Below are 25,563 nucleotides of genomic sequence, written 5' to 3' on the forward strand. Positions count from 1 at the left end.
GTTTCATTTGCTCTGCGAATCCTAATGAGCACTCATGCCGTGGATGACGGATTCCTGGAATGTATGTGAGATGGTTTTCTAGGTCAGTGTGTGCGTTACTAACTAGGGGGTGGGCCATTTTAGATCTGGAACTGCAACGAGAAAGGGATAATTAATAATCTTGTTGCAAAGGAATCTTTAGGGAAGGGTGACCACAATCTGACGGAATTTTATGTGAAGTTGAAAGCAATGTAATTCAATCGAAAATCATGCTTTTTAAAAAAAATCTAAACAAAGGAAAATATGAAGGTATGAGGGTCAAGTTGGCTGAGGTGGATTGGAAATCTACAGTAAAATGTATGATGGTATTTTTACAAATTCATTTACAGGATGTGGGCATCGTTGGTTAGACCAGCATTTCGTGCCCATCTCTCTGAGTCCTTCAGAAGGTGGTGTTGAGCTGCCTTCTTAAACCGCTGCAGTCATTGTGGTGTAGGTGCACCCACTGTGCTGTTAGGGAGGGAGTTCCAGGATGTCGCCCCAGCGACAGTGAAGGAACGGCCGATATATTTCCAAGTCAGCGACTTTGAGCGACTCCGGGTTGTAGCGTTCCCAGGTTCTGTATTTTTCACCGATGTGTTTCCCCACTGGCATAGCGGAGAATCGTGCCTGGGTGAAAGATTCCGATCGGGCCTTTGTCTGCAAGCAAATCCACCCAAAATGTTTGTCTTCTTCACAGAGGGAGAGACAAACCCCCCCCAGAAATATGAGTGAATGAAGGGGCTTTTGACAGGGGGGACGGACGGAGACCCAGGCTATGGGGGAAGTCTGGCAGTCTGCCAACCTTAGCTGAGTTGGCTGGCATCAAGCAAGATGGGGTGTGGTGGTGGTGGTGGTGGGGTGGGGGTGGGGGTTGTGGATCTCCTCCCTCTCCACCCCCTGACCTCTCCGACCCCCCCTCACCTATCTCACTGGGCCGGCCAGCCAGACCCCGGTGAAATCCAACCCCCTCCACTTACCGTGGCATCTGACTCCCAACGCCGATCGCCATTGGGGACTGCCTGCAGTTCCAGCGGTGGCCACCGCTTCCCCCTGGCGCTGCTGGGAACAACAAAGCCATATAATTGGCCAGCAGCTCTCTGAGGCAGGATGTCCCTCCGGCCAATAGCTAATTAATCACTAAATGAGCCGCCCTGACCCTGGGCGACCTCCCCATTGCCATTTTAGCCAAGAGGTGCTCTATAACATCTAGCCCATTATTAATCACTACAGGACTGCAATGCAGCAATGAATATGGGACCCTGGGATACCTATTCAAATAACAATGGGTCTTATTTCTCCATGAATAACATAACAGAGTCTTCAGGAATGACAAATAATCTCAAAGTCACTACTTTGAGCAAAAACCCAGCAGAAGAATCATTAGAATATTCTTTACGTTGAATCAATTTCATGAATTAGCTTCAGAAACACTGGAAAGGGGGTGAAAGGGCTGATCCACAAGTTGGGGGTGATCAGAGGTGAGTGAGAGGTCTTGGGGTGAATACATCCAACCAGCCAGCCAGCTCCCCCCCACAATAGAAGGGCTGGTTTAGCACAGTGGGCTAAACAGCTGGCTTGTAATGCAGAACAATGCCAGCAGCGCGGGTTCAATTCCCGTACCCGGACTCCCCGAACAGGTGCCGGAATGCGGCGACTAGGGGCTTTTCACAGTAACTTCATTGAAGCCTACTCGTGACAATAAGCGATTATTATTATTATAAATTCCTGCTGGAAATTCCAGACTGTGGGAGTGACGGCAAGAAGGGGCGCAGCCACGATGCCCTCCACAGTTGAATGGCCTATCCATCATCCTCCAGCTTGCCTCCCAATCAACGGGATGAAGTATCTAAGAGCTGTAAGAAGTGAAGAGAAAGGCTGCAGCATAGCGAGGAGGGGGGGGGTATGGAGGGAGGGGGCCCAAGGGGACAATGGTAGAGTCAGAGAGGAGGGACAGGGCCAGTTGCAGGAGCTCTGTGGACAGATGTAGTGAGGAGGCCCGTGGTCCAGACTGAGAAGTGGGTGAGATGGGAAAATGGCACTTTCTCACCCCCCTCTGATATTTCTGATCCTGCAGTTGGGGATCTCCCTCGTGGTTTGTGGTATTGGAGTTCACATGAACACTGTATGAGTCAGTGGAAAGAGGAAGGACCTGTGCATGTTTGCTGCACACACACACGGAATGTTTGCTTACTGGCCAGGGAGCATCTGCTATTGCTGCCCATCTGACCTGCGGTAGTTTGGAAAGGACTGTCATTTGGAGCAGTGGAGGTGCACGGAGAGGAAAATGGCGGGGAAAGCAGAAAGGGAGCAAAGAAGGTGAAGAGAAGGACTGAGCCGTGTCGAGGGCCACACTGTGGTAAGTGCCAGGCAACCGGTGCCTCGCGACCTTCACCATTATTCCTGTGCCTTTAACTGCACAGAATGCTCAACATCTTGTGTGTAGAATACCCTTTAGTCCTGAGATCTGACATGAGTCAAGCAACCAACCTGCCAGGTAACAATTGCAACCTTTTTCTCTCTTGTCACTTTATTGACACTCAATCTTGCACTCTCTCACTTCTTCTCTTTCACACCCTTTCTCTCAATCCCTCTCTCAATTTCCCCGTCCTCGTACACTTTCTGTCTCTTTCACTCTCAATCTCTCTCACTCATTCTCCATGTGAAGTTACTGTGAAAGTTTTGAGAAGACGTGGTGGTTAGGTGAATTGGACATTCTGAATTCTCCCTCCGTGTACCCGAACAGGCGCCGGAATGTGGTGACTAGGGGCTTTTCACAGTAACTACTGTGCTACTGTAACTACTGTAACTACATTGCGGTGTTAATGTAAGCCTACTTGTGACACTAATAAAGATTATTATTATATTACCTACCTCTCCTCTAACTTTCCAGGATCTGTAGGTGTTATGGGCCAGGGTTTAGACCATGTATCATGGAGTTCACCTGACCCACAACTTTTAATAGATTGTGGTATGGGGAGCACACGGCCCACTCTACAGGTGTGGTACAGCAGAAATGGAAAAGCATTTTTTAAAGCAAAACAATGTTTATTCTATGAACTCAAGTTAACCTTTTTAAAACATACAGTGAACATCTTAGCAACCATCAATTCAAATACAACCCCCAAAGACTACAACACTAAGTAATCCTTAATAACTTCCCAAACAACATCCAGAAGACAGAAGAAATACCTTTTAACAGAAGCACATCAGGTTTACATTCACTACTGAAAACATTTATAATTCTGAATTCACCAAATGATCAAGAGATAGTCTTTTGATGGCAGAGAGAACAGCAGTACACCTGCTCTGTCTGGCTTCAGCTCCAACACTGAAAACGAAACTAAAACACACCCTGCAGCAAACAGCCTAAAATGAAAGTAAAAAGCTGACAGACAGCCCAGCTCCACCCACTCTCTGACATCACTGCAGCAGTAAACACCCATTTCCTAAAGGTACTCTCACGACAGATATTTATATGCGCATCCATTTAGAAACACCTATTTCTTAAAGGTACTCTCACATGACATGGGAATAAACCAAGAACAGGATCTGTGGAACCCAATTGGAAACAGTTTTCTTGTCACAAAAAGACCAATTGGACATTACCCTCTGCTCCTGCCTCTGAACAAATTTTGGATGGGGTTCGGTTTGAGTACAGGGAAAAGTATTATTCTGCGAACAGCTCAAACAGATCATTCCGTACATGAAAAGAAAATACATAATAGGGCAAACATAAAATACACAAATTAAACACAAAAACACAGGCATGGGGTGAAGCAGACGGAGTGTGGTACTACTCAGTTGAGAAGATGTGTGAAAAGATCAGCTCAGTCCATAAGAGGGTCGTTTAGGAGTCTGGTAACAGCGGGGAAGAAGCTGTTTTTGAGTCTGTTCGTGCGTGTTCTTAGACATTTGTATCTCCTGCCCGATGGAAACTTGGAAGAGTGAGTAAGCCGGGTGGGAGGGGCCTTTGATTATGCTGCCCGCTTTCCCCAGGCAGCGGGAGGTATAGACAGAGTCAATGGATGGGAGGCAGGTTTGTGTGATGGACTGGGCGGTATTCACGACTCTCTGACGTTTCTTGTGGTCCTGGGCCGAGCAGTTGCCATACCAGGCTGTGATGCAGCCCGATAGGATGCTTTCTGTGGTGCATCTGTAAAAGTTAGTAAGACTCAGTGTGGACATGCCGAATTTCCTTAGTTTCCTGATGAAGGGATTGTTAAAGTAAATGTAGATCAAATATTCCTGGCGCTTTCTTGGTGATAGCATTGACGTGGGTGGACCAGGACAGATTTTTGGTGATGTGCACCCCTAGGAATTTGAAACTGCTAACCATCTCCACCTCGGCCCCGTTGATGCTGACAGGGGTGTGTACAGTACTTTGCTTCCTGAAGTCAATGACCAGCTCTTTAGTTTTGCTGGCATTGAGGGAGAGATTGTTGTCGCTGCACCACTCCACTAGGTTCTCTATCTCCTTCCTGTTTTCTGACTCATGGTTGTTTGAGATCCGACCCACTATGGTCGCGTCATCAGCAAATCTGTAGATGGAGTTGGAGCCAAATTTTGCCGCACAGACGTGTGTGTACAGGGAGTAGAGTAGGGGGCTAAGTACGCAGCCTTGCGGTGCCCCGGTATTGAGGACTATCGTGGAGAAGGTGTTGTTGTTCATTCTTACTGATTGTGGTCTATGGGTCCAGATTCAGTTGCAGAGGGAGGACCCAACCTGCCTCTTTCCCTTTGGATCACAAGGGTTTGAACATTCTGCGGAGTCATTAATATGTCGCTCCCTTCACTATGCCTTTTCCATCCAGCCCTTCGTCCGCACTGCAATGTCTGCCTCTTCCCTCTCTTTTGAGAAAACAGATGGTAAATATTTATTCAGGAGCTTGCCCATATCCTTCAGCTCCACACACAAATTATTGTTTACAGTAGGAACATTGGAATTAGGAGCAGTATTCGGCAAGTCAGCCCTTTCAGCCTGATCCACCATCCAATCAGATTATGGCTGATCTCTTCCTGGTCTCAGATCCCCTTCCCTGCCTGTTCCCCTAATCCTTCAGAAATATATCAATCTCAATCATTTAATGATTCAGACTCCACCGCACTATGGGGCAGCGAGTTCCACAAATTCACCACCCTCTGTGAGAAGTCTCATCTCAGTTCTAAACCTACCGCCTCTCAACCTATATCTGTGACCTCTCATTCTACAAAGGGGAACATTTGGTCTACGTTTACTTTATCAATCCCTCTTAGTATTTCATATACCTCAATCAGATCCCCTCTCATCCTTCTCAACTCCAGCGAGTATCAGCCCAAACTGTTTAATCTCTCCTCGTACATCATCCCCTTTCATCCCTGGGATCAATCTGGTGAACCCCCTCTGAACTGCCTCCAATGCCACTACATCCTTCCTCGAATAAGGAGACCAAAACTGGACACAATGCTCCAGATGTGGCCTCACCAACACCCTATACAATTGCAACAACACTTCTCTAATTTTACACTCCAGTCCTTTTGCAATAAACGCGAACATTCCATTTGCCTTTTTAACTACAGGCTGTGCCTGCATACCGACTTTCTGCGATTCATGGACAAAGACACCCAGATCCCTCTGCACAGATCCCTCTGCCCAGATCCCTCTGCCCAGATCCCTCTGCCCAGACCCCTCTGCCCAGATCCCTCTGCCCAGATCCCTCTGCCCAGATCCCTCTGCACAGATCCCTCTGCACAGATCCCTCTGCCCAGATCCCTCTGCCCAGATCTCTCTGCCCAGATCCCTCTGCCCAGATCCCTCTGCCCAGATCCCTCTGCCCAGATCCCTCTGCACAGATCCCTCTGCCCAGATCCCTCTACCCAGATCCCTCTGCCCAGATCCCTCTGCCCAGACCCCTCTGCACAAATCCCTCTGCCCAGATCCCTCTGCCCGGATCCCTCTGCCCAGATCCCTCTGCCCAGACCCCTCTGCCCAGATCCCTCTGCCCAGATCCCTCTGCACAGATCCCTCTGCACAGATCCCTCTGCCCAGATCCCTCTGCCCAGATCTCTCTGCCCAGATCCCTCTGGCCAGATCCCTCTGCCCAGATCCCTCTGCCCAGATCCCTCTGCACAGATCCCTCTGCCCAGATCCCTCTACCCAGATCCCTCTGCCCAGATCCCTCTGCCCAGACCCCTCTGCACAGATCCCTCTGCCCAGATCCCTCTGCCCGGATCCCTCTGCCCAGATCCCTCTGCCCAGACCCCTCTGCCCAGATCCCTCTGCCCAGATCCCTCTGCCCAGATCCCTCTGCACAGATCCCTCTGCCCAGATCCCTCTGCCCAGATCCCTCTGCCCAGATCCCTCTGCCCAGATCCCTGGGCCCAGATCCCTCTGCCCAGATCCCTCTGCCCAGATCCCTCTGCCCAGATCCCTCTGCCCAGATCCCTCTGTCCAGATCCCTCTGCCCAGATCCCTCTGCACAGATCCCTCTGCCCAGATCCCTCTGCCCGGATCCCTCTGCCCAGATCCCTCTGCCCAGACCCCTCTGCCCAGATCCCTCTGCCCAGATCCCTCTGCCCAGATCCCTCTGCACAGATCCCTCTGCCCAGATCCCTCTGCCCAGATCCCTCTGCCCAGAACCCTGGGCCCAGATCCCTCTGCCCATATCCCTCTGCCCAGATCCCTCTGCCCAGATCCCTCTGCCCAGATCCCTCTGCCCAGATCCCTCTGCCCAGATCCCTCTGCACAGATCCCTCTGCCCAGATCCCTCTGCCCAGATCCCTCTGCCCAGATCCCTCTGCCCAGATCCCTCTGCCCGGATCCCTCTGCCTAGATCCCTCTGCCCCGATCCCTCTGCACAGACCCCTCTGCCCAGATCCCTCTGCACAGACCCCTCTGCACAGATCCCTGGGCCCAGATCCCTCTGCCCAGATCCCTCTGCCCAGACGCATTCTGAATCTGATTTCCATTTAGATAATAATTTGGCTTTCTATTTTTTCAGCCAAAATGGATAACCTGACACTTATCTGCATTAAACTCCATTTGCCAAACTTTGGCCCAATCTCCTAGCCTGTCTGTATCCAAGCGGCTTTTCACAGTAACTTCATACGTGTGTCAATAAAAGATTATTGCTATTATTATCTGTAAAATCTTTATCTCCTCTTCACTAGCTGTTTTCCCACCTATTTTAGTACCATCCGCAAATGTTGCTATGCTACACTCTGTTGGGGAAGGTGGGGGGGTCTGGGGCTCACGAGCCCGCCGGGGGGGGGCACTGTTTTTCAGGCCGGATCCGCCCTTGGCTGGCGCCATGTTGCACAGAGCGGTCGCTGCCGGCTGCCGCCATGAGCCTGCACGACCACGGACCCGGCAATTCTCCGGGGCCGTATCGGCAGCTAGATCCGGGTACTCTAGGCTGCCTTCCTGCTCGCCCCCAGCAATAAGGAGGAACGGTGGCCGTTCTGCAGCGTATTGTTGTTCGTTATACGCCACCGTTCCCACGCTGGCATCAGGACAGAGCCTGAGAATCGGAGAATCCAGCCCCTGTTCTTTAATTTAGTTCCTAGTGTCTGATAATCCCCCCCAAACAGGTCCTCTTCCCTAATATTCCCCATGTTGTTCATCCCAAGGAGGACCACAACAACTGGACCCTCACCCTCTCGCTCCACTATCCTTTCAAGCCGGTCAGAGATGTCACTCACCCTGGCACCGGGCAGGCAATATAATACGCGGGACTCGCAGCCTGAACTAAGAGGTGGGTTTTAAGGAGGACCTTAAACGAGGAAAGTGAGGGCGAGAGGTTTGGGGAGGACACTCCAGAAGTTACGGCTCAGGCCGCTGGCAATGGTGGAGGGATTGGCATTGGGAACGATCGGGAGGAATGCAGATATCCAGGTGGGGCTTGGTACTGGAAGAGATGACACATTTGGGAGGGGGGAGGCCATGGAGGGATTTGAAGACGAGGATGAGAATTTTGATCGGGTTTTGAATGGGCGGTGTGCTGTCTGTACAGAGGGGGGGGGGGGGGGGCGGTGGTGTGGAGGGAGGGGGGTGGGGGGGAGGGAGGGGGTGGGGGGGAGGGAGGGGGGTGGGGGGGAGGGGGGTGGTGGTGCGGAGGGAGGGGGGGCTCTACTTACCCGCTGAGACAAAGGGATTCTGCCCGTCAGTTTGAAGTAGCCTTTGAGCCCAATTGTCAAGCTGGGATTGTGGACAGAATTTTCTGAGCTCAGCGGAAAGGTTTTGTGAAGCCACCTACTGCCCAGGCCGCTCAAGCTGAGGTAGCAGCAACCAGCATTGGTACTGGCTTGGGTCACCACCTCAATGAGAGGAGGGAGGGGTTGGCTGAGGTGAGGAGTTGAAGTGGTCTAGCCCCTCCGGAGTCCCTTCTTCCTCAGGGTGGAAGCTGTCACAAACGGTGACGGAATGTTTTCTCTGTGGGCAAGGTCGGAGGAAGCATTTCCAGACAGGATATTTGCTGACCAAGACACAGGGCTGTAACCTAACTTGGCCAAGACCATCGCTCTGGGCCTCCCAACAGTCTCAGGGCTTTGGGAACACTGAGCGGGATTCTCCGATGCCTGATGCCGAAATCATAATAATAACATTCATCATCGCTTATTGTCACAAGCCGGCTTCAATGAAGTTACTGTGAAAAGCCCCTAGTCGCCACATTCTGGTGCCTGTGTCACGAGGAGGTACATGCAGTCATTCTGAGGAAGTGGCTGTCACTGGCAACGCTGGAATGGGCAGCACGGTAGCATAGTGGTTAGCACAATTGCTTCACAGCTCCAGGGCCCCAAGTTCGATTCTGGCTTGGGTCACTGTCTGCGGAGTCTGTACATCCTCCCCGTGTGTGCGTGGGTTTCCTCTGGGTGCTCTGGTTTCCTCCCACAGTCCAAAGATGTACAGGTTAGGTGGATTGGCCATGCTAAATTGCCCTTAGTGTCCAAAATTGCCCTTAGTGTTGGGTGGGGCTACTGGGTTATGGGGATAGGGTGGAGTTGTTGACCTTGGGTAGGGTGCTCTCTCCAAGAGCTGGTGCAGACTCGATGGGCTGAATGGCCTCCTTCTGCACTGTAAATTCTATGAAATTTAATGCCCAGTTGCAGTTGATAAGACGGGCAATGGTTGTTCCTCATCTAACACTGCCTCAGACCTGGTTCAGTCCAGCTGTGCGTTTAATTCATGTCTTGTGTTTGTTTTCTGGACAATATTTATTCCTCAGCCAGACTATCTGGTCATAGTAACAGAGTATCTAGTCATTGTCACATTGTTGTTGGTGGGGGTTTGAAGTGGGGACATTTCATGCTGCATCTCAATAGGATTTAATTGGCTGTGAGATGTTTAGGGAGTTCCTGTGGTTGGGATAAGTACGATACAAATGCAAGTTCTTTATTTTTCCTTTCTCATTTCCTTATTTTCTTGCACTGTAGAAGCCACAGTCCCCACTGATCACAGGTGTCCATGAGTTAAAGATTCATTACAACACAGAAGGAGGCCATTTGGCCCATTCGGTCCGTGCTAGCTCTCTGTAAGAATTCAACTTGCAGCCCTGCTGATTTGTTTCCCTCGAGCGTCAATAAATTTACTTTTGAAATAATCGCTTGTCTCTGCTTCCGCCATTCTGCTGGGCAGTGAGTTCCAGCTCATGACCACTCACCGTGTAAAACACATTCTTCCTTACATCACCCCCCGCACCGCTCTCGCCCCCAAAAGATTTACCTGAACTAAACCTGTCACAATCCTCCAAACCTCTCTCAAATCTCCCATCAACCTCCCAGGAGAACAGCCTCAACCTCTCCCAGCTAGCCTTATCAGTAAAATCCCCTTAACCCTGGTAAATCCGATAAATCCCCCTCCGCACCCTCTCGAGGTCCCTCGCGCACATCCTTCCGAAAGTGTGGTGACCAGAACTGGACTCCATACTCTAGTTGAGGCCTAAAGTAAGGCCTGTGTTTGTACTCAATGCCTCTTGATGTACCATCAATTGAACGCGAGACGAGTTGCTGTACAAAAGTATGGCTTTAATCAGCTAGATGTTAGCCCTGCGGTCGATTACAGTAAATGGACGACCGCCGGGTGTACTGGGTATTTATACCCCACCCTGGAGGCGGGGTTAACTCAGCCTCTCGACCAATCGGGGAGCCGTCACATGACTGGTCTCAACCAACCGGTTGAGAGGCACATGACCGACCAGGGCCAATGGTAAGCCGGTGTTCTGCACCAATGGCAGGCAGCTATGCTAATCATACCACCACACCTCCCTCCATCAAGCCCAAGATCCCAGGTGCTTTGGTCATCACTCTCTCAATGTCACGGTCGAAGATCGGTGCAGACGAGGGCCTCTGTCTCTCTCACACAGTGCCACGTCATCCATATCGCCTCTCGCTGCCCCTTCAGAAAGAATACATTAGCTCACATTCCTCTGCTTGATGTCAATATTGCCATGCTCCACAATGCTGCTTTATTCACACAGATAGATCACAACATTCACACTGGGACAAACTGAAACAGAAGCGGTGTGGGAGTTCCAGCGATGAAACTGGCCACGTTCTGCTCCTCCTCGGGAGCTGGGATGAGAGTGGAGATGACAGGTTGATGATTTCCTGCTCTTTCCATTGACACGTCTGACATGCAGAAATTCTGTGTCAGATGGAGTGTTTTCACTGGGGAATCTAAGGGGGGGGGGGGGGTGGTTTGCGGTGGGAGGGGGAGAGGGTGCAGCTATAGGGGTGGGGAGGGCACTTGAGTCTCTTTCTCAATCTCAACCTTTTTGAGTTCGATTCTCCACCCTAGCCCTCCACGGCCACGCCCCGCCCTCTGCCCTCTCTGGGGTCCTGACTTTGCTTCAGCCAGTCTGTCGTTAAAAACAGAAAACCTCGACGCCCGTCGTGGGCCATTCCACACTGTGGGGCATCGCAAACTCAGCAGGATCCAACTGGAATGGCAATCCATTGTGTGTTAGCCAGCGTTCCCCAGCTGGGGGAACTCAAGTGTTTTAAACTGGAACAGGGCTACCCATCTGAGCCACTGTGAGATGGGGGGGGGGGTTGGGGGGGGGGGGGGGTTGGGGGGGGGGGGGGTACGGGGGCAGGGGTTGGGGTCGGGTCAGGTGGGGTACTAACAGGAAGCATTTGCATTTCTGGAACACCTCAGCATGTCCCTAATGTTTTGCACACCGGGAAATACTTGCTGACGGGGGTACAAACAAATCTATGCACAGCAAGATCCCATTACTCGCAATCTAACCACTAGTTTTTGTGATTTATTTTTGAGGGATTGGTATTGGCCAGGATACTGGGAAAGAGCTCAGCACCTTTCCTTGGAAAGAGTGGTCATGGGGCCTGGACAGGGTGGATAGGGAGCAGCTGTTCCCCTCAGCTGAAGGGTCAGTTACGAGGGGAGACAAGTTCAAGGTGAGGGGCAGGAAGTTTGGGGAGGATTTAGAAACATAGAAAATAGAAGCAGGAGGAGGCCATTCAGCCCTTCGAGCCTGCTCCACCATCATTATGATATGGCTGGTCATCAAGTTCAATACCCTGATCCCGCCTTCCCCCATATCCCCCGATCCCTTCAGCCCCAAGAGCGAAATCTAATTCCTTCCTGAAATTACACAACGTCTTGGCCTCAACTACTTTCTGTGGTGGTGAATTCCACAGATTCACCCCTCTCTGGGTGAAGAAGTTTCTCCTCACCTCAGTCCTATAAGGTTTACCCCTTACCCTCAAACTATGACCCCCTAGTTCTGGACTCCCCCACCATCGGGAACATTCTTTCTCAATCTACCCTGTCTAATCCTGGTAGAATTTTGTAAGTTTCTATGAGATCCCCTCTCACTCTTCTAAACTCCAATGAATATAATCCTAACCGATTTAGCCTCTCCTCATCTGACAGTCCCACCATCCCAGGAATCAGCCTGGTAAACCTTCGCTGCACTCCCTCCATAGCAAGAACATCCTTCCTCAGATAAGGGGCGAAATTCTCCCCTACCCGGTGGGGCGGGGGGTCCCGGCGCCAACCACTCCGGCGTCGGGCCTCCCCAAAGGTGCGGAATTCTCCGCGCCTTTAGAGGCTAGGCCCGGGCCGGAGTGGCTCCCTCTCCACCGACTGGCGGCAAAACTGGCGGCAACGGCCTTTGGCGCCCGCCGCCCAACGTTGGGGCTGGCCGAAAGGCCTTCGCCGGTCCGCGCATGCGCCGGAGCGTCAGCGGCCGCTGACATCACCACCGGCGCATGCGCGGTGGGGGGGGTCTCTTCCACCTCCGCCATGGTGGAGGCCGTGGCGGCGGCGGAAGAAAAAGAGTGGGCCCCGATCGCGGGCCAGGCCACCGTGGGGTCACCCCCCCGGGGTCAGATTGCCCCGCACCCCCCCCCCCCCCCAGGACCCTGGGGGCCCGCTCGCAACGCCAATCCCGCTGGCACAGATGTGGTTTAAACCACGCGGCAGGAAAGGCCTGACAGCGGTGGGACTTCGGTCCAACGCGGGCCGGAGAATCGCTCCGGCAGGCACGCCGATCTCTGGGTGGTGGAGAATTCCGGCCACGGCGGGGGCGGGATTTACGCCGGCCCTGGGCGATTCCCCAATCCTGCGGGGGGTTGGAGAATTCCGCCCAAGGGCACCAAAACTGTACACAATACTCCAGGTGTGACCTCACCAATGCCCCATACAATTGCAGCAAAGCATCCCTATTCCTATCCTCAAATCCTCTCGCTCTGAAGGCCAACGTACCATTTGCCTTCTTTACTGCCTGATGTACCTGCACGCTTACTTTCAGCGACTGATGCACGAGGACACCAAGGTCTCGCTGAGTATCCGCCTCTCTTAATTTGCACCCATTCAAATAATAATCTGCCTTCCTATTTTTGCTACAGAAGTGGATAACCTCACATTTATCCACATTATCTGCCATGCATGTGCCCACTCACTCATCCTGTCCAAATCCCGCTGAAGCATCTCTGTATCCTCCTCACAGCTCACCCTCCCAACTGTGTATCATCTCAAATTTGGAGATGCTACATTTAGTCCCCTTGTCCAAATCATTAATATATAATGTGAACAGTTGGGGTCCCAGTACAGATCCCTGCAGTACCCCACCAGTCACTGCCTGCCAATCAGAAAAAAAGACCCATTTATTCCAACGTACTGCTTCCTGTTGCTAACCAGCTTTCTATCCATCTCAAGATACTATCCGTAATCCCATGCCCTTTAACTTGACATATTAATCTGCTATGTGAGACCTTGCCAAAAGCCTTCTGAAAGTCTAAATAAACCACATCCATTGGTTCTCCCTGGTCAACTCTACTAGTTACATCTTCAAAGAATTCTAGTAGATTTGCCAAGCATGCTTTTCCTTTTATAAATCCATGCCCATCCATTTGAGGAAAAGCTTTTTGATCCAGAGGGTGGTGATGGTCCGGAACGTGCTGCCTGGGAGGGGGGTAGGGGCGGGTTGCCTCACATCCTTTTAAAAAGCACCTGGCTAAGCACTTGGCACGTCATAACATTCAAGGCTACGTGCTGGCAAATGGGATTCGGTAGGCAGGTCGGGAATTGTGGATGTGTCGGTACAGACTCGATGGGCCGAAGGGCCTCTTTCGTGCTGTATTATTCTGTGATTTACATCTACCAGAGGGCAGATCTGGCCTCGGTTTAACATCTCGCCTTTGACAGTGCAGCTCCCCCACTGCTTAGCCCTGCTGAACCCTGGCGTGGGACTTGACCCCCGACACCCCCCTGCCCGGCCAGAGCCCCTGAACCACAGCTGATGGAGTAGCAAGGCTTCCAGTGTTCCAGGCCTCACACAATCCGGGGGCAGCACGGTAGCATGGTGGTTAGCATAAATGCGTCACAGCTCCAGGGTCCCAGGTTCGATTCCCGGCTGGGTCACTGTCTGTGTGGAGTCTGCACGTCCTCCCCGTGTGTGCGTGGGTTTCCTCCGGGTGCTCCGGTTTCCTCCCACATTCCAAAGATGTGCGGGTTAGGTGGATTGGCCATGCTAAATTGCCCGTAGTGTCCTAAAAAAGTAAGGTTAAGGGGGGGGTTGTTGGGGGTATAGGGTGGACACGTGGGTTTGAGTAGGGTGATTATTGCTCAGCACAACATCGAGGGCCGAAGGGCCTGTTCTGTGCTGTACTGTTCTATTCTATTCTAAGCCTGCAGGGACAAGGCCCGTGGCTGAGCCATAACCTGGTCACTGGGACCTCTCGACCCTGACAGGTGCCATCGGAGCCAGAGTGGGGGGGGGGAAAAAGCAGTTAACATGCAAAAAATAAACTTGTGAAAGAGCATGTGCCTGTGGTTTGGTGACTGACAGGCTATGCAAACGGGAATCAGTGGCTGCCTGAATCATGCTGATACCTGTCTTGTGTTAATTGTGTCATGACAAGTCTGTTGACTGAAACTCAGAGAGATTCAAAGCATTAGGCAAATATAACTGCCTCCACATGTTAACACTGCTTTGTATTTATTGCATTCTAAGTTCTTTCAGTTCGGGCTTTGGGACGACTGAATATAGGCCACGTCCCAGGACAATTAGGGGCTAATGAGGTGGGGTGTGGGGGTTGGGGGTCACAGGTCAGAATCTCTGTTTTCCTTCCCTAATTGGCCATAGGTGAACCAATTGGGCTTTTTCTTTCAAGAACAATCCAACCGCCTGGAAGCAGCATTTTAATTTCCATATCTTGTAAACTTGAATTCAAATTCACAAACTGCCGGTTAATCCAGGAACGGAACCACTGTCCCGCCATGTCATGTGGCACTGAGCCATACACAGTCACCAGGCCCCAGGCCTCTGTGGTGACACAGCAGCAGTTGGAGAGGCCCAGAACAGGCTTCAGGATCCTTTAGGCTGAGGAGTGAGAATTCGGTCAGGATCACTCCCCCTTTCCCCACTCCCAGCCACCACCCCCTCCCTCTCCACGCTCCCTGTGATGCTGCACGCGGTTGAACAGCTGGCGTAGTGAATCCATGAAACTGTGGAAGGGGAGTAGAGAGCAACAGGGGCAGGAGTTCCCGTACGGCCAATGAAGTACTTTTGAAGTGTAGTCACTGTTGTAATGCAGGAAATGCAGCAGCCAAGCTGTGCACAGCAAGATCCCACAAACTGGAACAGGACAATGACCAGATAATCAGCTTTTAGTGGAAGACGTCACTTCCAACAGTGCAGCACTCCCACTGAAGTGTCAGCCTGGATTATGTGCTCTTCTTCTTGTTGTATCGGATATATGGAGCACAGTTCTGAAATTTGTGGGGAATACACAACTTGGCAATATGGTAACAAGCGAACAGGAGCAGACTTTGGAAGCCCATAGACCGATGACTGGTAAAATGTAGGTTTAAGGTGAGAGGGGAAAGGTTTAGAGGAGATGCACGAGGCAAGTTTTTTACACAGAGGGTAGTGGGTGTCTGGAACTCACTGCCAGAGGAGGAGGTGGAAGCAGGGACGATAGTGACGTTTAAGGGGCATCTTGACAAATACATGAATAGGATGGGAATAGAGGGTACAGACCCTGGAAATGTTGAAGGTTTTAGTTTAGATGGTCGACGCAGGCTTGGAGGGCCGAAGGGCCTGTTCCTCTGCTGTACATGGGCAGACCCATGGTAGATACAGTTGAATGAGGGGTAGAGGCCTTTGGATGATCAGGGGCGGAGAAGGGGGCCATCTGGGATGGGGCTAGGTAGAGGGTGGAATTAAGGAGGCGGGGGTTAAGTGGGGAAGGTGATGGACGGTAGAGGGGAGTGGAGGCGCAAGCCTCCGGTAAGGTTGGTAACGTGGAACGTCCGGGGGCTGAATGGGCCGGTTAAAACGTCGTGGATGTTCGCGCACCTCAGGAGCTTGAAAGCGGGGGTGGTCTTTCTGCAGGAGACCCACCTCTGTGAGAAGGACCAGGTTAGGTTAAGGAAGGGGTGGGTTGGGCAGGTTTTCCACTCGGGGTTTGATTCAAAACCGAAATGGTAATTGTGTTGTGGGGCCTGGGACTCAGGTTGACTAATCCTTGTTGGTGGCAGGGCAAGTTGGCTCAGTCAGGGATCCTGACTTTTATAAATATAAGTAGGTTTGATAAATAAAGGCAAAAGCAACGTTAAACCTTAAATATCAACAGTTAGGGTTCAGCTGGAATATTGTGTAATTCTGGTCATTGCACTTATAGAGGATATCACAGGGGGAGCGAGGAGGTTTATCAGGATCATCCTGGAGACGAGGGATTTCAGATACATGGTGAGGTTGGAAAAACTGGGATTGTTCTCCTTAGAACCGAGACAGTAAAGGGGAGATTTAACAAAGGCTTAAAAATGAAACATTTTTTCATTTTTAAATAAAAACAGTAAACATTTCCACTGGTAAGTGTTGTAACCACACACATTCAATTTCAAATATTAAGCAAAGAAACTAGAGGGGAAATTAAGAGAACCGTTATACAGGGCCATTAACATTTGTAACACACAACACAACTTGTGTTTGTCTCACGCCGTTAACCTAATAAAACTCCCCAAGAGTGTCATAAAACAAATTTGATACGAGGGCAGAGGGTGAAAAGCTTAGTCAAAGTGGTCGGATTAAGGAGCGTCTTAAAGAGAGAGAGGCTGGGGCGTGGAGAGATTGAGGGAGGGAATTCGAGAGACTGAAGCAGCTGAAGTCTCAGTCACCAAAATGGGGAAGAAATTAAAATCAGGGACACGGGGCAGAATTCGAGACGTGCGGATTCCTTAGAGGAGGGTTGTGGGTTGGAGGAGCTGGGCAGGGACAAGTCCATGGAGGAAACACGACAGACAGGAAGCAGGAAACTCCAGGCCAGTTCGCCTAAACTCTGCCAGAGGGGAAAATGCTGGAATTGATTGTTAACGGGGAAATCTCAGTGCAATCTGGGTGAATTTGGTTTTGTGAAAGGGAAATTGTGTTTGTCTAATTTATTAGCGTTCTTTGAGGATGTAGCAAACCATGCGGATAAAGGGGAACCTATGGATGTGGTGTACTTGGATCTCCAAAAGGTGTTCACAAGCTATCACATCAAAGATTTTTTTAAAAAAAATTTAGAGTATCCAATTCATTTATTCCAATTAAGGGGCAATTTAGCGTGGCCAATCCACCTACCCTGCACATCTTTGGGTTGTGGGGGGTGAAACCCACGCAAACACGGGGAGAATGTGCAAACTCCACACAGACAGTGACCCAGAGCCGGGATCGAACCTGGGACCTCGGCGTCGTAAGGCAGCAGTGCTAACCACTGCGCCACCGTGCTGCACTTATCACAGCAAAGATAACTACACAAAATAGGAGCGCATGGTTTGGGGGGGTAACATATTAGCATGGAGCAAGGATTGGTCAGCTAACAGGAAACAGAGAGTAGCAGTAAATGGGTCATTTTCAGTTTGGCAAGGTGTAACCAATGGAGTGCCACAGGATTCATTGCCGGGGACTCCACTATTTACCATTGAGACCTGAAGCTATGGAGCTAAATTTGCTGATGGGACATAAGTCTGCAAAAGGACAGAGGACGCGATCTATCGGCCACATCACGCCGGGCGCAAAAACGAGCGAGCCGCTTAGATAGCGGGAGAGGCAGAATTCGGGAACCACGGCGATCAGTTCCTGATGTAACCGGCCCGTTCCCGTTGGCGAGACCTGGATCCTGCCGAGCTGTGGCGGGAAATCATTAATCAGAAATGAAGATCACTCTCCATCCCATTAACGGGAAGTATCCCCTTTCGAACAGCCTCCTGTGATCTAACCGCCTCCCCAGCGAGAGGTCACGTGGCCGCCGTTTAGTACACCTGTTTAAAAATGTGAAGCCAGCGCAATGGCTGCGGTGGGGATCCGGGGGAGGTGAATAACCATTTTCAAAATCGGGCAGTCAGCTAGGGGGCTCTGGGAGCCTGCCCCACTGCTTGGGGGGTAGGGGGGAGCCCCCAGGGGGAGCAGCCCCACTTGGGTGGATGGTGGGCCACCATTTCTGGGGGGAGGGGGGTTGGCCCTGAGCAGGGTTGGCGAGGGGTCACACGGGTCTGTAGTGCCACCCCCCCTGGATTGTGTATACCCGTAACAAGGGCAGCTCCAGCTTCCACTGGCAGAGCCCCCTCTGTGGTAATACCATGGTCACTTTAACCCCTGGTGACCATGCCAGCCGCTGCCCGCACAGTTGAAGACTATTGGGCGGCAGGGTAGCACAGTGGTTAACACTGTTGCTTCACAGCGCCAGGGTCCCAGGTTCGATTCCCATCTTGGGTCACTGTCTGTGCGGAGTCTGCACGTTCTCCCCGTGTCTGCGTGGGTTTCCTCCGGGTGCTCCGGTTTCCTCCCACAAGTCCCGAATGACGTGCTGTTAGGTGAATTGGACATTCTGAATTCTCCCTCTGTGTACCCGAACAGGAGCCGGAGTGTGGCGACTAGGGGTTTTTCACAGTAACTTCATTGCAGCGTTAATGGAAGCCTACTTGTGGCAATAAAGATTGTGAATTAATTATTGCTAATAGGGAATTGGTAATTCTGGTAATGTGAGCACCTCACAGGTCCCCAATGGACGGGCGTGACATGTCCCAGGTGGTTGTTACTGCCGAGCATCATAGTCAGGCTGTACGGCCTGGACACTCGGCCTGAACTCCGGAGGCATCAGCATCACAGAGGCAGCAGCCAACATTGGAACAGCCAAGAGCTGGGCCACAGCACTGGGGACATTCCCATGACAGAGGGTGGGTGTGTGGACTGAGGAGGGAACCAGCGCCCGGCCCAGGTAAGGTTCCCAGCCGGTGTCTGGGGTCCAGTGCCCAGCGGCTCCTGCCCCGGCTGGGGGTGTGTGTGCACTGGATGATACCCTGAGGGACGGCACGGGATGTGAGGGTGGGGAACGGTCAGTGAATCCAAGCGATCCGGGGTGGATGCCATGGCTGATCGGCAGTCTGCCCAATTCCTCACAGATATTGAGATATGGATGGTACCCTGGACCCCGTGGAAGCTGCCCTCACGTTGGCGTTGGCAGGCCAGGCAGCAACAGCATCGAAAGAGGCTCGAGGTGGCAGCCCATGTGCCAGACCCCGCCCAACAGCCTGAGGAGCCGGCCGCCCATCAGGCCAGGGAGGGACCCAGAGGGGGAGCCCGCAACATCTCGAGGTGTACAGACATCACTGGCCCTTCGAACAAATGAAGGACAGCTGGTGCCACGTCAACAAGGAGATGGTGCGGCACCTGTGCCGTAGTCGTGCGGAGGAGGGCGCACGCTGCCGGTGGCCATCAAGGTCATTGCAGCCGTGTACCTTTATGCCGTGACCTCCAGGCCCGTTCCTCGTAGTGGGGGGGGTGAGGAATCTGAGGTCTGGTATTCTTCCGCCCATCCGGGCCCTTTCCCATTTGTTGTGGGCCATCTTTCCCTGCGGGGACGGAGAGGGGACATCGGGAGCCGCGTGCTTCATGCTTCACGAGGCGGGGGGGGTGGCACGGGTTTGGGCACCGCTACTGGCCATGGGTGGGGTGTGCTGGTGGATGGCAAGCTGTGTTGGGACACGTGGCAGTATTGTACTGGTGGGGAACAGGGTCATCCGGGGGGGGGGGGGGTTCCAGGTGCAAGGTCGCCGGGGGTGGGTGAGGGGGGCTGACAGGCGGGCCGATGCTAACTCACCCATGAGACCTGGTGGAGATCATTGACTTTTTCATGGCATTGGGTGGCGCTCCCCCTTGTCACCAGCCCCCCCCGCCCTGCGCGCTGCCGACTGTCACCACCCCCCCGCCCCACCCCCCCGCCCCGCGCGCTGCCGACTGTCACCACCCCCCCGCCCCACCCCCCCGCCCCGCGCGCTGCCGACTGTCACCCCCCCCCCCGCCCCCCCCCCCCCGCCCCGCGCGCTGCCGACTGTCACCACCCCCCCCCGCCCCCCCCCCCCCGCCCCGCGCGCTGCCGACTGTCACCCCCCCCCCCCGCCCCGCACGCTGCTGACTGTCACCCCCCCCCGCCCCGCACGCTGCTGACTGTCCCCCCCCCCCCGCCCCCCGCCCCGCGCGCTGACGGCTGTCACCCCCCCCCCGCCCCGCCCGCTGACGACTGTCACCCCCCCCCCCTCCCCCCCCGCCCCGCTGCCACTGCCTCCCAGGCAGCACTGCCGACCCTATGGCTGACCCTCTGAGCCCCTCTGGGGAACAGGCCGTCCCCTCTGGACTTTACCGCGTCAATGCGGCCAGGTCGGCATTCCAGAATCGTGGAGCTGCTCTGCTTGGTGGCTGCGTGTCTGGGGTTTGCTCTGCGGGATCGGTTTAATTGCTGTTCTCCCTCGTTAGCGGGGAGCTGGCGGGCACAGTCCCGGCCAATCAGCCGGCAGGACAGTCGTTCCCAGCGTGAAGGCCATCGGGCATCGCTACGGTGACGGTTTCGCCGTGTCGGCCATCGGGAAACACCTGGCAGTTCCAGCTCGCCACCACACTCAGAACAAATTTGGTTGGAGCGCGCCCATGGATTAAGTGTGCGGGTAACAATTTGGCAAACTGCAGGGAGAATGTCAACGTCTTGCCGGGGGGGAATGGAAAAGCAGCATTTTTCAAATTCATTGACAGGATGTGGGCGTCGCTGGTCAGACCAACATTTATTGCTAATCTCTAATTGCCCCTGGGAAGGTGGGTGGTGAGCTGCCTTCTCGAACCCGCTGCAGTCCCTGTGGTGTAGGTGCACCCACTGTGCTGTCAGGGAGGCAGTTCCAGGATGTTGACCCAGCGACGGCGAAGGAACGGCCGATGGACGCGATTTACCGGCAGCATCCCACCGGAATCGGGACTGGACGCAGCCGGTAAGTTCCGCGAGCGGCCTCTTCTGGGATTTCCGACAGTCGTTAGTCCCCACGAGATCTGACGGGATCGCGCGAGACGTCACCACCTGGATCATTCTCACAATGGGCGGGATCCAGACTTGCATAGTTAAGTGACCTGAACTGTTGACTTACTTATGCCTGCGCCAAATCAAACCGCTCCCCGGATCTATCGGGATCTATCGGCCTCGCCAACGATACCCCAGCTGACCACCGTTTAGCAATGGTCTCCACAAACAGGGAGCTGGCGGAACGGCATTTATGGGGGTCTCCCAGGCGATTGGAGGCCCCTGGGTGGTTGGCTTCTGGGCAGGATGGTGCCCTGGCACTGCTGATGCCACCCAGCGCCCTGGCAGTGCCACCCAGCACCCTGGCAGTGCCACCCAGCGCCCTGGCAGTGCCACCCAGCGCCCTGGCAGTGCCACCCAGCGCCATGGCAGTGCCACCCAGCACGTTGGCAGTGCCACCCAGCACCCTGGCACTGCTGATGCCACCCAGCACCCTGGCACTGCTGATGCCACCCAGCACCCTGGCAGTGCCACCCAGCACCCTGGCACTGCTGATGCCACCCAGCACCCTGGCAGCGCCACTCAGCACCCTGGCAATGCCACCCAGCACCCTGGCAGTGCCACCCAGCACCCTGGCAGTGTCACCCAGCACCCTGGCACTGCTGATGCCACCCAGCGCCCTGGCAGTGCCACCCAGCACCCTGGCAATGCCGCCCAGCACCCTGGCAGTGCCACCCAGCACCCTGGCAATGCCACCCAGCACCCTGGCAGTGCCACCCAGCACCCTGGCAGTGCCACCCAGCACCCTGGCAGTGCCACCCAGCACCCTGGCAGTGCCACCCAGCACCCTGGCACTGCTGATACCACATGGGCACCCTGGCACTGCTGATGCCACCCAGCACCCTGGCGGTGCCACCCAGCACCCTGGCAGTGCCAACCAGCACCCTGGCAGTGCTGATACCACATGGGCACCCTGGCACTGCTGATGCCACCCAGCACCCTGGCAGTGCCACCCAGCACCCTGCCAGTGCTGATACCACATGGGCACCCTGGCACTGCTGATGCCACCCAGCACCCTGGTGGTGCCACCCAGTGCCCTGGCAGTGCCACCCAGCACCCCGGCAGTGCTACCCAGCACCCTGGCAGTGCTGATGCCACAGGGGCACCCTGGCACTGCTGATGCCACATGGGCACCCTGGCAGTGCCATTGTCCCGCCCAGAACGGGACTTTTTCTTTTTTAGATCGTGCCGGATATATTTCCAACTCAGGGCGATAAGAAACCAGCCTCTGATTGGGCAAGTTCGATACAGCAGGAAAGTAAGACCTCAATGGTCCAGGCCAGGGCAGGAGTGGGGAAGAGAGCGGTCACTGGAGTGAGGCCAGCAGTGGCCATGGGGTGAGGGGGGAAGCGGCCATGGCGTGAGGAAGAGAGAGGTGAGAGTATGTTTGTGAAAAAAAGAAGAGAGAGCGAGGGAGGTGAGTGTGAGTGAGAGAGAGATCGTGTTTGAGAGAGTGTGGGTGTGAGGGAGAGAGTTAGTGTGTGTGAGAAAGTGTGTGTGTGAGAGGGAGTGTGTGAGAGAAATAGTTTGTATGTGTGTGTGTGTGAGTGTGGGTGCCAGGGAGAGAGAGGGAGTGTGTGAGAGAGAGAGATTGTGTGGGAGAGAGAGGGAGTGTGTGAGAGAAATAGTTTGTATGTGTGTGTGTGTGAGTGTGGGTGCCAGGGAGAGAGAGGGAGTGTGTGAGAGAGAGAGATTATGTGGGAGAGAGAGAGAGTGAGAGAGAGGGAGTGTGTGTGAGTGAGAGAGAGTTTGTGTGTGTGTGAGAGAGAAAGAGTTTGTGTGTGAGAGAGAGGGAGTGTGTGTGAGTGAGAGTTTGTGTGTGAGAGAGAGGGAGTGTGTGAGAGAGAGAGAGTTTGTGTGTGAGAGAGAGGGAGTGTGTGAGAGAGAGAGAGTTTGTGTGTGAGAGAGAGGGAGTGGATCTGAGTGAGAGTTTGTGTGTGAGAGAGAGGGAGTGTGTGAGAGAGAGAGAGTTTGTGTGTGAGAGAGAGGGTGTGTGTGAGAGAGAGAGAGTTTGTGTGTGTGAGAGAGAGGGAGTGTGTGAGTGAGAGAGTGTGTGTGAGTGAGAGAGAGAGAGTTTGTGTGTGAGAGAGAGGGAGTGTGTGAGAGAGAGAGTTTGTGTGTGAGAGAGAGGGAGTGTGCCTGAGTGAGAGAGAGAGAGTTTGTGTGTGAGAGAGGGAGTGTGTGAGAGAGAGGGAGTGTGTGTGAGTGAGAGAGAGTTTGTGTGTGTGTGAGAGAGAGGGAGTGTGTGAGAGAGAGAGTTTGTGTGTGAGAGAGAGGGAGTGTGTGAGAGAGAGGGAGTGTGTGTGAGTGAGAGAGAGTTTGTGTGTGAGAGAGAGTTTGTGTGTGAGAGAGAGGGAGTGTGTGAGAGAGAGAGAGTGAGAGAGAGGGAGTGTGTGAGAGAGAGAGAGTGAGAGAGAGGGAGTGTGTGAGAGAGAGTGAGAGAGAGGGCGTGTGTGAGAGAGAGAGAGTTTGTGTGTGAGAGAGAGGGAGTGGATCTGAGTGAGAGTTTGTGTGTGAGAGAGAGGGAGTGTGTGAGAGAGAGAGAGTTTGTGTGTGAGAGAGAGGGAGTGTGTGAGAGAGAGAGAGTTTGTGTGTGTGAGAGAGAGGGAGTGTGTGAGTGAGAGAGTGTGTGTGAGTGAGAGAGAGAGAGTTTGTGTGTGAGAGAGAGGGAGTGTGTGAGGGAGAGAGTTTGTGTGTGAGAGAGAGGGAGTGTGTCTGAGTGAGAGAGAGAGTTTGTGTGTGTGAGAGAGAGGGAGTGTGTGAGAGAGAGGGAGTGTGTGTGAGTGAGAGAGAGTTTGTGTGTGAGAGAGAGTTTGTGTGTGAGAGAGAGGGAGTGTGTGAGAGAGAGAGAGTGAGAGAGAGGGAGTGTGTGAGAGAGAGAGAGTGAGAGAGAGGGAGTGTGTGAGAGAGAGAGAGTGAGAGAGAGGGAGTGTGTGAGAGAGAGAGAGTTTGTGTGTGAGAGAGAGGGAGTGGATCTGAGTGAGAGTTTGTGTGTGAGAGAGAGGGAGTGTGTGAGAGAGAGAGAGTTTGTGTGTGAGAGAGAGGGAGTGTGTGAGAGAGAGAGAGTTTGTGTGTGTGAGAGAGAGGGAGTGTGTGAGTGAGAGAGTGTGTGTGAGTGAGAGAGAGAGAGTTTGTGTGTGAGAGAGAGGGAGTGTGTGAGGGAGAGAGTTTGTTTGTGAGAGAGAGGGAGTGTGTCTGAGTGAGAGAGAGAGTTTGTGTGTGTGAGAGAGAGGGAGTGTGTGAGAGAGAGGGAGTGTGTGTGAGTGAGAGAGAGTTTGTGTGTGTGTGTGAGAGAGAGGGAGTGTGTGAGAGAGAGAGTCTGTGTGTGAGAGAGAGGGAGTGTGTGAGAGAGAGGGAGTGTGTGTGAGTGAGAGAGAGTTTGTGTGTGTGTGAGAGAGAGGGAGTGTGTGAGAGAGAGAGTTTGTGTGTGAGAGAGAGTTTGTGTGTGAGAGAGAGGGAGTGTGTGAGAGAGTGTGTGTTTGTGTGAGAGAGAGAGGGAGTGTGTCTGAGTGAGAGTTTGTGTGTGAGAGAGAGAGTGTGTGAGAGAGAGAGAGTGAGAGAGAGGGAGTGTGTGAGAGAGAGAGAGTGAGAGAGAGGGAGTGTGTGAGAGAGAGAGAGTGAGAGAGAGGGAGTGTGTGAGAGAGAGAGTGCATGTGTGAGAGAGAGGGAGTGTGTGAGAGAGAAAGAGTTTGTGTGTGAGAGAGAGGGAGTGTGTGTGAGTGAGAGAGTTTGTGTGTGAGAGAGAGGGAGTGTGTGTGAGAGAGGGAGTGTGTGAGAGAGAGTTTGTGTGTGAGAGAGAGGGAGTGTGTGTGAGAGAGAGAGAGAGTTTGTGTGTGAGAGAGAGGGAGTGTGTGTGAGAGAGGGAGTGTGTGAGAGAGAGAGTTTGTGTGTGAGAGAGAGGGAGTGTGTGTGAGAGAGAGAGTTTGTGTGTGAGAGAGAGGGAGTGTGTGAGAGAGAGAGTTTGTGTGTGAGAGAGAGGGAGTGTGTGTGAGAGAGGGAGTGTGTGAGAGAGAGAGTTTGTGTGTGAGAGAGAGGGAGTGTGTGTGAGAGAGAGAGTTTGTGTGTGAGAGAGAGGGAGTGTGTGAGTGAGAGAGAGTGCATGTGTGAGAGAGAGGGAGTGTGTGAGAGAGAGAGAGTTTGTGTGTGTGTGTGACATGAGAATGCGAGAATCCTGCTGTCTCGCAGCACCCTGAATGTTAAATTAATTGAAATGAAATGAAAATCGCTTATTGTCACAAGTCGGCTTGAATGAAGTTACTGTGAAAAGCCCCTGTTGAGCAAAAGCAGCAATATCAGTCCTCCCATTAAAATGGCAAAAAGAAGGTAAGAGTTCTGTACTTTGAATAAGAAATGATGATAAATGGATACATATAAGAAATAGAAAATACTTTTAGAAATGTCTGTTTTCTAATGTTGGTACCTATTGCGTAAACACAATTGTTTTTTGTGGTTTAATTCTTTAACAAAGTAAGAATGTTTCACCGGGGGTTCTGTCAGAGCTCTTGGGTTTCAAAAGGTTCCCACAGTGAGAAACGTTTGGGAAACCTTTAGCGGGATTCCCCGCTCCCCAGCCCCGTCTTTTCTGCCGGGATTCTTTCTTCCCGTCGCCTGTCAATGGGATTTCCCATCGTGACCACCCCACTCCGTCGGGAACGCCACAAGCGCGGGCACTCTGACAGCAGGAAAAGAGAGTCAGATTAGCCGGGGAGAATTCCT

At 53.1% G+C, this 25,563-nt stretch overlaps 1 protein-coding gene across 3 annotated transcripts in view; it reads left to right on the forward strand.

The window, feature by feature from the left end:
• The first annotated feature begins 2,217 nt into the window (after window positions 1-2,217).
• Window positions 2,218-25,563, forward strand: part of LOC119979635 (probable G-protein coupled receptor 132) — a 76,672-nt gene continuing 53,326 nt past the window's right edge. The window contains exon 1 of one of the 3 annotated variants that reach the window (XM_038822173.1): window positions 2,218-2,377. The gene's annotated coding sequence lies outside the window, so the exon portion shown is untranslated. Of the gene's footprint in view, window positions 2,378-24,987; window positions 25,171-25,563 lie in introns of those variants that run through there. The other 2 variants (XM_038822155.1, XM_038822187.1) reach the window with 2 other exon arrangements.

Source organism: Scyliorhinus canicula, chromosome 2, assembly GCF_902713615.1.
Source record: "Scyliorhinus canicula chromosome 2, sScyCan1.1, whole genome shotgun sequence".
Lineage (NCBI taxonomy): Eukaryota > Metazoa > Chordata > Chondrichthyes > Carcharhiniformes > Scyliorhinidae > Scyliorhinus > Scyliorhinus canicula.